This window comes from Aulonocara stuartgranti (genome assembly GCF_965226115.1).
Source record: "Aulonocara stuartgranti genome assembly, chromosome: 18".
Taxonomy (NCBI): Eukaryota; Metazoa; Chordata; class Actinopteri; order Cichliformes; family Cichlidae; genus Aulonocara; species Aulonocara stuartgranti.
In genome coordinates, this window is record NC_138954.1 from 29,696,396 (window position 1) to 29,714,035 (window position 17,640).

At 40.9% G+C, this 17,640-nt stretch overlaps 1 protein-coding gene across 1 annotated transcript in view; it reads right to left on the reverse strand.

Annotated features, from left to right (window-relative positions):
- Positions 1–12,080, reverse strand: part of rnf220a (ring finger protein 220a) — a 192,356-nt gene extending 180,276 nt beyond the window's left edge. The window contains 3 exon segments of the mRNA XM_082512649.1: positions 11,356–11,418; positions 11,640–11,701; positions 11,957–12,080. The gene's annotated coding sequence lies outside the window, so the exon portion shown is untranslated.
- Between the last annotated feature and the right edge of the window lie 5,560 nt (positions 12,081–17,640).

A 17,640-nucleotide genomic window follows, 5' to 3' on the forward strand; every position in this document is an offset into this window, starting at 1 on the left:
ACAGGCTCAGGATGGCTTCGTCATCCACTCTCAGCGTCTTTCATTCGTTGTCACTTTCAAAACCAAACAAATCCTCGTTGTCAGTGTCAGAGTCGAACACCCTCAGAAGGGCCGTGGCGGTGTCCTCCTCTCCATCATGCAGCAGTCCAGCCCTTCAAAATCCGTTGGTGATCATGGATGTTTTCACACTTTTCCATGCTGTCAGAGTCCACCGGTGGAGTTGGGCATAACTTGCTTTTCGCAAGTTTATCGCCGCTCATCATCCACGCCTCCTGCTGAACGCGTAGCGCTACTTTGAAGTTTGTTTTTCGCGCTACTTGTACGGCACTATGTTGCCTGGCGGATGGACATGTGACCAACATACCACTCTTGAATCCCGATACTGTGTGTCTGATCACATGCCCTTCCGCCAGGCAACGTAGTGCTGTACAACAGCGGAACAAATAAAACAAATCGTCTTACGATATGCCAAAAATCATGGACAATCCATAGAAAAGCCGCACCTGACTAAAAGCCGCAGGGTTCAAAGCTTGTGCAAAAAGTAGCGGCTTATAGCCCGACAATTACGATACATATTATAATATATCTATATTTAAAAACATTGCTTTTTGTATGCAGAGAGCAAAGTGAACCACAGTCACATTCCTATATTCACATTATATTCACATATTTTTTTACGCATTGCCAGCATTTGTTATTAAGATGTAGAATAACTTTAACCATTAGAGTTGGGACACATAAAGATAATTTACATAGAGCTACTGTATCATGTTGAGCTGCTTAACACTCCTTGTCACTCAACACACTCTGTGACTTCACTTTAACAGTTCAATGTGAGATAAGCTTCACTCTTATGGTACAGTCACACTAGTGAAGACAGTGGTTGGAGCCTGAGGCACAACTAAAATTGTCGTGCCCGTGTGCAACAAACTTGCAATCTTGTTGCCTTTTCTTGGACTCACCCATTCGTCAATTCAATTCAGTTTTATTTATTTAGAAACCAACCCACAATAGTTGCCTCAAGGCGCTTTGTATTCTAAAGTAAAGACCCTACAATAATACAGTGATTCCCATTCTACTTTTTTACTTAATATCCTAGGAACCACAAGTAAGCCAGCAGTCTGAGAGTGTGGTGCTTTAGTGATATGGTACTATGAGGTCTTTAAGATAGAATGGGGTCTGATTATTCAAGACCTTGAATTTGTAAATTTGATTCTGGATTTAACAGGGAGCCACTGAAGAGAAGGAGAAATGTGCTCTCTTTCTAGTCCCTGTTCATGCTGACTGCAAAATTTAAAAACTAATTTGCGGCATTTATTTTTCGAAACAGTCTCTACTTTTTGGATCCAAATAAACAGATCTGACCCATCAGATCACTGCTTTTGGTAAGAAATGTAAATTTCATTTGCAAGAACTTTTAAAAATACTGCTTGAACATTTGTGTTTTTCAAATGTTCCTTTGCTGTTTGTTAAAGAAAACAGTGGTGTTACGAAAAAATATTACAGATTGTGTTATTTTAATGTGAAATGTCACAATATTGGATACTGGATGTGTTTTTCTTAAACAGTGTACTACATTTCTCAGTTTTATTACTTAGGCATTTGTGCCAGTGCAGACTAATGCTGCCTTTGGGGGCTAAAATCTGTATTGGCCAGCTGCTGTGGACAAACCAAAACAAATCTGCAGACTGTCCTGCCTGAAGAGAGGCATAGAAAAGAAGTCTGTAGGCTAGGCTGTTGAAAAATTCAAACAAAACAAACAACTTCAAAGATCCCTGAGAAATAGGAGAGCTTAAAATAGAGCCCAATCGGACGTCCCGCTTATAAAAGAAAACAAAATGAATTGTAGGGAAGAACACTGAAACAGCATCTGCAAATTTATAGGGGAAACCCTCAAAGAGGAGCTCAAAGAGTAGAAGAGTGAGGAGAAAAGTTCATGAGCTAGAAAATATGAATATGATGAAGAAAGAGGAAGAATGGAGGGAGATGGCAAACAATGTAGAAGAGAGGATCAAACCCCTCAACAACCAGCTACAGGTATGCATCCAATACACAAAGCTAAAGCCAAAAAGGAGCATTTCATTAAAGAATAAACTGAAACAATTACGTCTGAGAAGGAAGTCTGATAAGGCACACATCTTGATTGTGGTTACGCACCTGTGGCTCAGATAAAAAATAGAAAAATAAATATAATAATCATGATAACTGGAAAATAAGGAATACTGTTGGGTTCTCCCCATGTGAACTGAAACTATGTCCTTCTTTTGGAGTTTGGCATACACAAGGTCCACATGTAGCATGATATTGTTAAAAGGTTTCAGGAAGAATTTAAAATCTGTGTATTTCAGCTTCGTGGGAAAAGTTCTTGACTGATAGCAATGGGGTAAAAGCCACCAGGGTCAGGGTTGTTCTCAAAACAGCAGGTAAGGTCTTCGATGTACAGATGGCAAAACTGTGATAGTTACATCCAGTGCTGCTAGGTGTTGGTGGTCCATGGGCAACTACTTTACTGAGAGCAGCAGTACACTTTGGTGATCAGAAACAAAGGAAAATCCACCCAGGTGAGGAAAAAAAGGTTCTCATTTTGGCTATGTGGCCTGTTACATTGTTAGAATGAGCCGATATGGACAGCAGTGGATGTGGTGGGCATTGGGTATTTGTCCTGGATCTTTCTCTGAACACCTGCAGCATCATCCCTCATTACGGCCTCCGCCATACACCTGGCAGATGAGCTTACTCTTCTGATCTTCAGGAAGGATGGTAGCAAGATGCTCTTTTACAGCAGTACCAACAGACTCAGCTGTAGCTGACTGCAGAAGGATGAACTCAAAAAATCTGTCCTGGCATTCCTCCTGGCATCCGTATAGTGTAGCATAAGCACAGATAAGATAAGATAAGATAACCTTTATTAGTCCCACACGTGGGAAATTTGTGGCAATGGCAATATCCAAGGTAGAATAGATAGAAAGTGACTGCACTGGGCTTTATTGATGACATGCTCCATCACAACAGAAAGAATATAGGCTAGGAGCTTGGTCTGTAATCTGGGTCTCTGTGAACGTATTTGGTGGCAGCACGAGGCACTTAAGAACCTTCTAAGAACTCAATTACCCAAAAACTTCTCTATAAGCATAATCCTCTAGGTCTGACTCTATATATGACTCTCAGCCATATTCTACACTGATGGAGAATGGATTGAAGTTATATTTTAATCATTTCTCATTGAATTGGGTGCACAGAATTAATTTGGTACAATGAACGAGACATGTAGCAGCCAAGGGTACATAAAGATCAAGACAAGCAAATGTGAAATGCCTACAGTGTCTCACCCGTATGTGTCAAACGAATCACAAAGTTTTACTGCGTGCCAAGTTCACATTGTAAGTCAGCTTAAACTTGCCTATTTAAATATAGTGCAGCTGCATGCGAACAATCACACACAGAGTCAAAGTCTCTGCTGCCAGTGAATTTTGAATTCTCTTCCACTGTGTTAGTCATGCTTCTGCAGGCGATTACATTCCATTGTTGTGTTTGAAGGAAAAATGAGATCACCTTTGACAGGTTCATCATGAAGGCCTTCTCCAGGCATTTTGTCTGACCTGGTGGCCTGACAGTCAGCGACTCTATTAGCCACGGGTTTTCATCCAAAACACAGAACTGTGTCGCCCAGGTTTCTAAGCACATGCACATGAGCAGACACAACAGCCACTAAAGGAGTGAAGATTACACAGAGAAGTCAAGTGACAAATTCAAGTGGCCAGAAGAAATATCAATTCATTTAGGACCAGTGAGCAGCAAGCCAGCTGTCAGAAAGAGCGGGAGAGAGAGATCAAAGGGGCTTACCCCTGATATGACAGATGCATTAGAGTTGAGAGCAAGACAGTTAATTTTGTGTGTCACAGTGTGAGTGTCGGTGTCGATTCAGCAGCACATATTTGTGGCCACTACAAAAAAAAGGACAACCGGTCAAGTGGTTAAACCCATTCACTGTGTTTTGGAATAATAGCAAAGATAAACACACCCATGGTGAGCTCAATATTGATAGTATTTCTTATATTTAAAGGAGAAAGCCACAGGTATTATTATAACAGCTACTCTGTTTGTGCATCACCGTCTTCACAGAAATGATTTAAAACGATAAAACCAAAATGTAAAACGTAAAGCCACATGCGCGGTGTTCAGACTAAATGTAAACTGAAGTCTATTCAAAAACCTAAATTGACACAAATTTAGGTTTTTGAATAAATGCGTAAATGCAAATTTGCCATGTGAACTGAGGCAAATTTGCATTTACCCTGCTTTGTTGGGAAAGGCTATTGACTGAGATTCTTCCACAGACTGTGGATTCTCCTGACACCACTGACTATCAGAAATGGAGGATGATTTTATTGTCACAATTTGAAGGCAGCTGAGGATATAAATAATTACCCATTGCTTTCATCTAGAGATCTGAAAAAGGAGAGGTCTAGGACAAAAGTAACCAAAATATGGAATATACTTTTTGATTGCATTCATCCAGCTACCAGTTGTAGGAGGTGGTTCTCCTCTTGACTGATAAGGATGAATGTCAAGCAACAAGTAACTCAAGGAGCAGCTCTGCTTCACGTTGGGTTCAACACACCATATGTGGTTGCTGGCCTGGGTGTTCCAGAGAAACCTAGGGCACAATCAGCCTGACCTCAACACTACATATCTACACGGCCCTTTTTCCCCAAATTATATTGGTAACATGATGGGATGTAGGACAGTATTATACACTATATTATAACTATACACGTCTTCTTGTCATGACAAAAGTAATGGATGGATGAGTGGATACAAGTTGCCGTTCCCCATTAAGTCTTGACTATATTTAGCGACATAAATTTCGTCAGAGAGTGAGAATGTGGGTCTGTCTGGACTTGCCTGCACAGAATTTACATAACAATGTACCAACTGAGCATGGGCCCCAGGCGCTGGACTTCAAATAAGTAGTATTTTCACGACCATAAGGCGCACTGTGCTAAAAGGCGCAGTCTCAGTTATGTGTGCCCTTACTGTATTTAACACACACATAAGGCGCACTGGACCATAGGGCGCATACAAGTACCGTATGCGTATTTAAAAATAAAGCGGGAGCAAACCTGAATTCGGTACCTTACTCACATTTCTATTGCCGGTAATCGTCATCATCAACAACACACAAGCATACAAGTGTGCATATTTAAAAATAAAGCAGGAGCAAAACTGAGTTTGGTACTCACATTTTTATTACCAATAATCGTCATCATCAACAACACACAAGCATACAAGTGTGCGTATTTGAAAATAAAGCAGGAGCAAAACAAAGTTTGGTACTCACATTTTTATCATCAATCAAACCCATCGAAGTCCTCATCCTCTGTGTCTGAATTGAACAGCTGCGCTAAATCTCCATCAAACATGCCAGGTTCACTGTCTTCACTGTCAGAGTCACTTTCCGTGCCGTGCGGCTCCTCGGAAACGATGCCGGCTTTTGCGAAAGCTCGAACAACAGTGCCAGCAGACATGTTAGCCCAAGCATCTACAATCCATTGGCAAATTGTGGCGTAACTCGCCCGGCACTGCCTTCCACTCTTAGTGAAACTGCGTGGAAAAAACCACCTGGTCTCCTTACATACACCTCCCTCAGCCAGTCTTTCATCATTTCCTCATCCATCCAGCCCTTTTCATTTGCCTTAATGATGATTCCTGCTGGAAACTTCTCTTTAGGCAAAGTCTTTCGCTTAAAAATCACCATAGGCGGCAGTTTCTGTCCATTAGCATGGCAGCCAAGCACAACAGTAAAAGAAGACTTTTCATACCCCGTTGTGCGTATCGCTACCGTGCTGGTCCCCTTCTTCTCCACAGTGTGACTCACCGGGATGTCAAAAGTGAGCGGGACCTCGTCCATGTTTGTGATGTGGCTGGGCTGGATGTTTTTGTCGCCGATGTGTTTGCTGCAGTAGGAGCAGAAGATGGCCAGCTTTTCCTTATAATCCGCTGGAAGTTGCTGCGCTACCGTAGTCCTGGTCCGGATGGAAAAATGGCACCGTTTCATAAAACGAAAGCACCAAGACGGACCTCCTTGGAAATGTTCAATGTTCATCTCTTCAGCTAGTGAAACTGCTTTTAGCCGAATGGTGACCGTCGAAACGCTTCTCCCGCTCGCTCTTTGCTCGATGATCCACCGCTCGAGTCTTTCCTCCAACTCGGGCCACCTCGCCTTATGTCCGCGGAAACTCAGCTGCGTTTTCTTGACCTGCCGGAGCTAGGGCTTCCTCCATTTGCGAACCATCGATTCGTTAATCTTAAATTCTCTCGCCGCTGCTCGATTTCCATGTTCCTCCGCGTAGCTGATGGCCTTCAGTTTAAACTGTGCTTTGTAAGCGTGTCTCTTTGCCATTTTCAGGGTTGTTAAAACAACGATGTCCTGCATAATGCACATACCTGTTCTTTTATACAGGTATGTGCGATTGTCCCGGTATATACGATCAACGCCCACACTTCACCCTTTAACGTTCTCATGGTGTTCTCTACTACGTCCTCCTTACAACACATAGGGCGCACCGCGCTATAGGGCGCGCCGCACTTTTTGAAGAAAATCTAAGACTTTTAAGTGCGCCTTATGGTCGTGAAAATACGGTAGAACAGGAATGACTACTCAGCCGTCAGGTCCATAGCTGCCCGTGTTCGTGTCCACAACTGAGTGTAATCAAAGCATTGTAAGTTAAAATGATGAGCTAAGACATATGGAAAGAATTTAATGTAGAGTCATTATTTATGTGATTATAAACGCCTACCCATGAAGGTACTCTTGAGCCCCATTTCCACTTATATCTACTCAGATCAACTTGCCAAAGATCGCCACGACTCAACTCAGATTGACTGGTTTTCCATTACAAACCAGTACTACCTAATGTGCATGGTTGTCATCATAGCAGCGCATCCAAGCATCCCATGCTATAATTAATATGCGACACAAAAGCTACAACAAAGGTGGACTTTGAGGCAAGAATATACCTGCTGCTCGTTTTGTGGCTTTTCAGCACACTCGGAGAAACACTGCACTATTTTTTGTAGCCATTTCCTTTGTTGCTGGGTTTCAAAAATGGCAGTTTTAATTTTTGTGAATGAGACATTCATGAATCACTGATGCGAACCACAAGGACATCATTTCTGCCCTTCACTCACCACTATAACCAGTTGGAAAAAGATTAAACACTAGCAGGTTGAATAATACCATTTTTAATTGTATTTGGTATTGTTTATATGGTTAAATGACACTGCTGTGAAACACTTTTTTTAGTAGTTTTGCTCCATTGCAATACATTATATGTAACCCACAGTTTATTGATCCTCATGCATGCTTATAGCATGGATCTCAAACAGGAATTATTGTCTACGCCACGCTTTATGGTAAACATACGCTCACATTGTAACAAACATGTTTGTCCATAATGTCCTTGAAATCGAAATAATACTAAAAATCCAAATAACAAAGCCATAACGGGAATGGTTATGCTTATGGCTAAATCAATATTCATGTTTATATTAGGCCGATATTTTGTGAGAGGCAATTACTGCTGTAGCGAAATGGTGTCATTGTGTGTGAAACAAAACGAGTTGGAAGTGTGGAACATTTTGATTAGACCTTTTCAAGGTGATCTCAGGACATTTTTATGTGTCACTTCTTCCCTCCTCTCGCCCCATCTTTCTCAATTCTTTGATGAACGGAAAGAAGTATACAGATGTTGAAGTATGCTGACATGTCCTTGTGGAGGGATTTCAAGCATGATGCTAATAACAATAATTAGCCCTTAAGTGTTTGTGGAGGGGGAGGTAAAGACATGAATATTCTCTCATTGTGTTCGTGTGTGTGCATGTGTGTGTGTTTTAGGACAAATGGCTTCCTTGTCTTCTTAAAAGGACAAATTAGCCGTAATTGCTTGTTTCAGGGGTCTGGGGATGAAGGCAGCTTTTTGCTACTTCATTATGCCTGTTTTAACTCTTCACACACACACACACACACGCACGCACGCACGCACGCACACGCACACACACACACACACAGTTAGCCCATTGAATCGATTAACAACATAATATTGTGACTATTTATGAGCAAAACAGCAATTAAAGTGAATAAGGGTACATTTACTCTATAATTAAAATTGCTGAGCTACTAAGGACCAATAGAACTGAATGCAACTGTTTATGACAAAAACTCGCATTGCAATTATCAAGAAGAGGTTAAAATGCTGCACGACTGAAAGCATGGTAAGTGAAATACATTTGGATTAATATATTTCATCTTTTAGTTGGTGCTTAAACATAGGTACTAAATCCATTCACCACTTACAGCAATCAAGGAGGGGGAATTTTCCGATGTGCAAAGACAGACTCTCCCATCAGCTTTGATTAGTGTTACAGTACATCTTTCCTGGCTGTTAGATATTTGAGAAATTATTATTAATAACAAAATAATTTCCACAGATTAACCCCATTCTGGCTTTATTTCTGATCCCCTGGCCTTTAGGAAATTGATCTAGGGAAAGATTGATGGCTCTCCTGCTGTTTTAAAACATTTGTCCTTGCTAGTCTGTTTCTTTTTTTCTTTTTTCCATCTTCTATTGTACCACAGTTACAAGTCCATGTCTGTTGAACGATGCAGATGTATCTCTGAATGTCACATTGAAACTCAGTACCTTTTAAATATTAAAAACATAGTTTATGCAATAGAGTTTTCACTAAGTTCACCTTTGGCATTGGGAGCAAGAAAAACAGCAGCGAGGATAAAGCACTATCTTTCTGCTAATCACTATTTTGTGAGGTGATATTGTATCGATACACAAAATATGCATATTTTGTTAAATGAATTAAAATACTCTGGGAAGACTATGACCAGTCTCATGCACCACCACCCTGAGGTAATGTTAGCCAAGCAAACTTCAGATCAGCTCAACTGAAAAACCATCTAACACTGGACAGCTTGATGAAGTTACCTCTCATTAGCAAGCTAATGGCTCAGTCACATGTGTAAAAACAGAACAACAACCTCCATGAATCTAAAAAAAAAATCTTGGTGGCTGCCTGGCTGGGGCGATTCTAGGATCAGAGCTTTGGGGGTGCTGAGCACCCAGAGAGCTGCCCAGCCAGGCAAGATAAACCTGTCTCTGTCAGTCCCTGCATTCTTAAATGTTGTCCCGAGTTCTCTCTGACTGTCACTTTGGTGCATTTAACCTGTTCCTCCCTGTCCCCATCATCTGTTGTCTTTGTCTCCGTTATCAGTCATCATAATTTTACCATCTCTGTGCAAGTCTGCAAATTTCTTTATTAAATCATAAGATTCTTAAATTCATCAAGTCTCTCTGTGCCTGGGTCCTCGTCACAAAACATGACATCACGGTTTTGTACATTTTAACACAATTTAATCCCACATTTGTGAAAGAAAAGCAAAACACTTTTTTGAAAAGTCTGTAACAAAACCATCAAATCTGATCAAGGTTATTTAAATGCTGCAAAAGAAGAATGGATTGGAATTAAAAAAAAATACATATCCTAACCTTAATTACTGGGGGAGAATAATGAATGATGCTTATAGTGAGTAAAAAGTAAACTGAGTGCATTTTTGGACAGATATTCACTAGGGGTGCAACGATATTCGTATCGATATTGAACCGTTCGATACAGTGCTTTCGGTTCGGTACGCATATGTATCGAACAATACAAAATTTTTGATTTATTTTATCAACTTTCCTTCTGACGATGCTGTCTGTGTTGAGCGCTCAGTGGAGCTGCACTCGACAGTGCAGCCTAGGCGGAGCAGTCGAGTGCAGATTCACTGAGCGCAGGGCAAGCTGCACTCGACAGTGCAGCCTAGGCGGAGTAGTCGAGTGCAGATTCACTGAGCGCAAGGCAAGCTAGCGAGACTAGAAGTTAAGCTCTCCTTGCAACATGGCAAATTGAACCTCCCCCATCCTCATTCAGATCTGCCGTTTGGAACTATTTTGGTTTTCATGTGACGTATGACCCTGAAGGTAAGCGAGTCATGGACTAAAGTAAAACAGTATGTTGGATGTGCCACGCAATGCTCAATTACATGGGTGGGAGCTAGTGTGTTAGCGCAGTTAGCTCGTTAACGTGTTGGCCGTCCAGCCCCACGCTCAGGGCGATCCACGGTAGCTCGTTAATGGAGATTTGCCGTGTTGTGGCGTTAACGTCATTTCAACGAGATTTACGCTGACAGCACTAGTGGGAACACAACGAATATGACTGCACATTTACGCCGACATCATCCTAGTGCAAAGACAAGTGGAAGCAGACAAAAACAACAAGCACGCATGCTACAAACTTTACCCGAGTCATTTAGACAGCCGTTAGCACATGATTCTCCTTATGGGGACCTGATATGTTTAATATGCTGCTGAGAATATAGCCCAGAAGAAGCGGATAGTATAGCTTTTATTTTGGAAAGAGACATTTCTCTGTAATAAACTCTCTTTTCCAAAGATGAGTGATTCCTCAATCAGATACAGGGCTCGCAAAATTTTTCCAGTCAGGCTACCAAAATCTCTCTCTGCCCTAATATAATACAGATACATAAAAACACTTCCAAAACAAAATAAATTATTACAAATAAATTATTACAAAATATTAATAAAAACTATAAAAATGGAGGCAACTTTGCCTGTGTTAGAATGTATACAATGTATGAAAAAATCTTTATTGCAGATACTAATTTTACTAATTTAATAATAATAATTTTGTGCTGTAAGATTTATGACTTTCATGCTTTCATAGTGGTCCTTAAGAGAGCTTGACATTTTTATTAGGTGGTACACACTGTAAAAAGTTTGAGAAACACTGATAAGTTAAGTGTATGTGTGCTTTTGGAAAACATTTAAAGCTGCAGTACAGAATCTTTGAAACAAGCTTAAAACATTTTTAGAATATAAACAGAGCATCTGCTTCTCTTTACAGCTCCTCACTCCACCAGGGCTGTTTGGCACTTTCTGATAGTGTGCAAATGTGATGTACGTACTGCGGCAGTCATACAGACAACTGGACAGTCCAAAAGTTGGCCCACCTATTACTGGCTGAGGTTTTAGTAGAGTTGTGGCTGAACCACATAAAATATATCATTAATTTTAATCTCCCCAATCAATTATAATGTTATGTTGGAATGTTGTTAAAGAGGGTCAAAATGTTTCAACCCAGTTTGTTTTGCAGATTCTGTATAGCAGCTTTAATATAGGGAGGACACAACTTCCAGATTGTGTGAGTAAAATCAGGTTTTTTCTCTTTGTCAGTTTAACAGTTTCTGTTGTGCCTGTCACTATTCCCTGTCTGTTTTCTTACCTGGTACTTCCTGACCTTGTACTTTCTCCTCACATTCTCCTCTTTCCTCTCTCCCTCTTCAGACTGACAATCATACACAAATAGATTGTATTCAATTAGATGAAAAATTACATTAATATGAAAAAAATTATATTAAGATCACTAACAAAAAGTCCTCTCTCAGTTTACTTTCAACCAAAAGGCAAATAACCAAACCACATGAACATCTAATAAAAGATATAAACATTGAAACACTGATCCAACATTATTCTTGATTGACGGATCATTTGATTTTACACTTTTACCTGAATGTGGCTCCTTTTTTTGAAAAAACTTCCTTATGTCCATTATGAACCTGGCTGTCTCTCTGTACACACACACACAACAGGAGTTATAAGGTTAATGGGCATTCAGTCAGTTAGCTAGTTAGTATCCATTTCAAACAGGACAGTGGTAACAACAGTAGGCTGCAGGCAATTTAAAGTTTTAGATTTTAAATAGGCTGTATACATTTCAATGGGAGCAACATGACGGTCAAATGTTGCTGAATTTACTACAGAGCAGGACGGATTGTAAAGTAGCAAACATTGTCGGAAAACACGTTTTCAACACTGCAGGTTACCTGGGTGTAATGTTTTTCAGCTAAAAAGAAACATGGTCTGACTCCTACCTAACTATATAAAGAGTAACTGAAGGTTAAATGCAGCTAATATGTCCTGTTTTAAGCCAGGCACTTATACCTCTGCTCCACTGCGTCTCTAGGTCACTATCGCGCTGGCAGACAGAGGCTAGAGCCAGAGCCAGAGTAGGGGAGAGGTGAGCTGGAACAAACCATTTTGGGAGGGGGCGGTATCTATACATTTGTTGTTAAAATGTTACGTCTCAAAAAAGTACAGTACTGTATGCTTTTTATATTTTTAGTATTGTGTCACACAAACAGCAAATATTGTCAAAAAAAAGTAAGAAATCTTTGGGGGTGCTTTGATTCATTTTGGGCTAAAATCGCCCCTGCTGCCTGGTAATTATATTGTGATCGATTGCAACTTGTGGTGACTAAACGCAAGACAACTGCAAAGGCTGCCTGATGGTGACCTTTCTGCAAACATTTAGAGTTTGACTTAGAGTCTCTGCAGTCACTCTCAGAAAGATTGTCAAAGGTTTCTGTTAAATATGCATTTCTGTCTATGCAGACAACAGATATGTGGTTTTTGATTTCTCACAGTTAATTGCTTTATTATCACAAACAGATTGCAGGTAATTGCCAACTTGACCCCAATCAACTGCAGACTGAAATCAGACTGCTAGCGATGATATGCTCAACAATCTCATTTTGCAGCCATGAATAACTGAAGTGACTTCATTTTATCTGATTGAACGACAGATACTGAGTTCAACTTTGAAGACATAACTTGGAGTTGAAAAAATGTGTGTGGTAAATCGCATGATACTGCAATACTCCGCATATCACAAAATGTTAAAAATCAAAATATTATCGTCTTGTGAGAGAAATATTGTGATAATTTTGTATCATTGCATGTCTGATGACTCCCACCTCTAATCAGTATAGTGTTTATAGAGTGTTTTAGTACAAAGTTAAAAATACAAAGTGGCCTACACTGATGTGCTTTAAAGTTAATTTTCTGGGAAAATTCACATCAGACTGCAGCATAGATGATGGAACAGATTCTGCAGTTCTTTAAATGAAGCTTAAATCAAGAGGTTTGGTCTTGTATGGAGCACAATGAGCCACAATAGTGTTCATATATAGTGCCATACCCGTACTGTGTGCTTTGTTTAAGTGCGAAGGAGGTGTGAGCTGCTTTTTAATCAGCGCAGTTTTCTCATGTTTATGTCAGTTAGGGAGGTAAGTTGTATTTTTGTTTGTTCTTGTGATAGGGTGATAGTGTTCTTTAGACATATTTATTTGTTTTTTTGGCCTTTACTCACCCCAAGATGGTGCATAAACAGTCTGTCGTACCAGAAACAGGAGAAGGATCACAGACAGACCATTTGGTACAGCTATAAGGTTGCATTCAGACAGTGCTGTGTGGAAAAGTACGCCCCTCCTTCATTTTAATGAGGCTACAGCTCCAAAGCAGTAACGCTGACAAAACATAGATTTCTTTCAGGAAAACACAGAATAGAGTAGTGCAAAAATAAATTAATAAATAACTGAATTAAGAAAAACTGAATGGGAGAAAATGCCAAGTAACTGTGTATAAACTGCTTGTTTGGCCAACCAAATATCACAGTCAGATTCAGATTTTTACCTACAAGATTCAGACTTTGCCAGCCATATAGTTACACAGCCAGTTGATGTTCAGCATTTTGAGCTAAAAGATGACAAGCACTCACAAGAATTGAGGGCACCTGGTACCACCACATGTCATACTTGTCATACTTTTCATACTTTAGAGAACCGGCTCTTTCGGCTCGGCTCACTAAAAAGAGCCGGCTCTTTCGGCTCCGAACCGGCTCTTCAGGTTGTTTTGTTGCTTTAATTAATTTATTATTAACAATAATATAAAATTATGCACAAAAGGAATTACTAATGTAAAAAAAAGTGGTTTTATTTATATATTATATATAAATATATGCGGTGGCCCCTAGAGACAAAACACGTACAAACTCCAAAAAGCACGTACAAATTCCAAAACACATTTCTAGCGTTAACTGAACTTCCAAAACAGAGATACCTAGATCACTTAAATTATACAATTGAAAGCATATGTGTGTTGTTTGTGTATTTATATACAAGCACTCATATATATTCAAATAATTAAAAAAAAAAAGTTCATTTACCTGTTACTACCACACACCAAATCCGGTCGTTGGTACTTGCTGGCTTGTGTAGCCACTAGGTAACAAAAGCTCAACACTGCCCCTAGCATCCTGGAGCACTTCTGTTGTCTTTTGTACGTGTTTTGGAGTTTTTATGTGCTTCTGAGTTTTTATGTGTTTTGAAGTTTGTACGTGCTTTGTCTGTAGGGGCCACCGTAAATATACTTTTATTTATTCAGTCCACATAAAATGTAATAAATAAATCATGTAATACAAAAACCAACTATTCACATTTCAACTTTTAACTATTTAAATTTTCAGCTTTTTCCTTTTAAACAAATTTAAAGTGAAACAACACAAAACACTGCAAACCACAACACAATTAAATATAAATTATAATATGAAAACAAAAAGAAGATGCATATTCTCTGTCATATGGGCCTGCATGAATAAACTTTCTGAATCCTTTATCATCTGCAACTGAAAATAGTTGTGGATGATTACTATACCTTTCTAGTGGCGGTGCGGGATCTCAGAGCGTCGCGGATGGTTTTATCCACCCACGGCTTCTGGTTGGGAAACGTTGTGATAGTCTTTGTCTCCACGGTATCATCCGCTAGTTTCCCGATGAATCCCACAACCGCTTCCGTAAACACGTTGACGTCATCGTCGGAGCTGTTTCTGAACATGCCCCAGTCTGCGTCATCGAGTGCGTCCTATAACGCGGCCACCGATTGATCCGTCCAGCGCGCGACCTTCCTCTGAACCGGAACTTCCTGTTTCAGCCTTTGTTTGTATTTTGGCATGAGGAAGATGGCGGCGTGATCAGATTTGCCAAACGGGGGGCAGGATTGTGCCTTGTAGCCGTCCTTGACCGTAGTGTAGCAGTGGTCCAGTGTCCTTTCACCCCTGGTGGGGAAGGTGATGTGTTGATAAAAGTTCGGCGCTGCGCGTTTGAGGTTGGCGCTATTAAAGTCCCCCGTCACAATAAGCGCAGCGTCCCGGTGTTGTGTCTGGTGCTGTGTGAGTGCCTCATGCAGCTCGCATAAGGCGGTGACCGTGTCCGCTTGTGGTGGAATATAAACGGCACTTACAATGACCGATGTAAATTCCCGAGGTAGATAAAAAGGACGACACATGATGGACAGTAGTTCCAGATTTGGTGTGCAGGAGCGTGTGAGAGGAACAACGTTCGCACTGTTGCACCAGTTGTTGTTCACCATTAAACACACGCCGCCTCCCCTTGACTTCCCCGAGTCCCGTGTCCTGTCCATGCGGTGAACCGAGAAGAACTCGGCCGGCTGGATGGCGTGGTCCGGCACCGCTGGGTTCAGCCATGTCTTGGTGAAGCAGAGGAGATTGCAGTCCCGAATGTCTCTCTGGAACTTTATCCTGGCCCTGAGGTCGTCAAGCTTGTTCTCCAGTGACTGGACGTTGGCGAGCAGGATGCTAGGCAGAGGTGTGCGGTGTGCACGAGCTCTCAGCCTGTTCCTGACGCCGGCTCGCTTCCCTCTAGGCCGCCGCCGCTTCCCTTTGTTCTCCCTCGAGATCTCACTCGGCCAGCTCGGATCCGGAGTTAAAAACTTCGAATTGTGAGTACATTGTAAACCAATAGAAACAAGAGTGTCACTGTCATACCTAATGTACCCAATGGTGATGATTTTGCCAATTTAGAAACGCTGAAAACTAACTTAGAAAACAAAGACAAAGAAAAAGTGGTCGGAGCAGTCGTGACGGCAGCCGACCTCACCGGCGCCATCTTAAAGAGAGCATCCTGGCGGGAAACATCTTAACCTGGTTCGGGAACAGCACCATGCAGGACAGACGAGCTCTACAGAGGGTTGTGCGGTCAGCTGAGCGCACCATCCGCTACGAGCTCCCTGACCTGCACTCAATCTACAGCAGGCGGTGCTGGACCAAGGCCAGGAAGATCGTGAAGGACCTCAGCCATCCCAACAACAGACTGTTCTCTCTGTTGAGGTCAGGAAAGCGATTCCGCTCCCTGAAGACCAACACAGAGAGACTGAGGAGGAGCTTCTTCCCGCAGGCGATACGGTCTCTCAATCACACCACCACACAGTACTGACCCACACATACGGTTCTTACACACACACTGGACTTTCTGGACTTTGGTTTTGCACAACACTGGTCACTATATTCTTCATTTCCGGTTAATACTTGTACAGCTGCTGTTATTGTGTATATATTTATTTATATTTAGATTTCTTCATACATTCTTATATAGTTCTATATTGTGTATTGTGTATTTTGTTGTACAGTTATTTTATTTTCAACTTTAATTTATATATTTTATCTTATTCTTCCCAGTTAAATTTACCCTTCATTCTAATTTGTGTTGTACAGTTATTTCATTTTTAACCTTAATTTATATTCTATTCCTTCCTAGTTAAATTTACCCTTTTTAATTTTTCATATTTATTTCCTATCTTATTCATAGCCTTTTCCTTTTTTTGTTTTCTTTAGGTCACGAGCAGTTGTCCAAGCATTTCACTACATATCGTACTGTGTATGACTGTGTACGTGACAAATAAAATTTGAATTTTGAATTTGATTTAGTGTGACGTTGTTGTCCCCGACTCTCTTTCTCTCTCTTTCCCTCCCGCTCTGTTCCTGTGCTACTGCCAGTGTAACTACCGCCCCTCCCCCCTCTTCCCAGCGTAAAGGCGTGCAGAGTGAAGTGGAAAAAAAATGCGAGAGAGAGGGTGAGAGAAAGAAAAAAAAAAATCCCACAGCTCGCAATAAGGAGCCGGCTCGCGTCGTTCACATCAAAGATCCGGCTCTAAGAGCCGTTTCGTTCGCAACCGACACATCACTACTGCCAAGGCAGTCCTGCAGTTCGACCTTGCTGATGCAGGATGGAAGTGACCACAAGGAACTAGTAGTTTGGATCTTACAGATGCTCAGATTCCTGCCCAGGATTGCCTGTAGTGCAAGCAATGTCTCACATTGGCTCGAAACTGCAGGAGACCTGATGATGATGATCATGATTAACTGTTATTTTTTTATGCCTTTTAAACATTTTAATAATATCTACCTTGAATAATAATATTGCTGCTAGTAAAAATAGTAAAATCATCCAAATCATCAGCATATCACTTAAGATATATGGCTCCTGCTTCTACCAATGCTACAGTTAAAGGGACATTTTTAAGAACTCAGTCATATACAGTACAGGCAAAACATTTCAAAGTACATGAAATCAAAATACCTGTACATCTGTTGTAGAAATGAGATGAGGATGACTGTGTACACTGCACTATAGCTCTTTGGCATGTGTAGTTCCAGTAAGATGTTTTAATATCTGCAATACCCCATTTTTTACAGAGTATCCAAGTCCAAAAGTTGCTGCCTTTTCAAGGTCAATGAGGTTAGCAAGACCCTTTAAAAAAACAGCCCCAATGCCCCATGGGATATGAAGTTCCTACCTTGTAGTCAAAGAATTGTAAATGTTGACTGAGAGGATATCAGTCACCTCAGTGACTGCAGGGTCACTACGGGGTATTT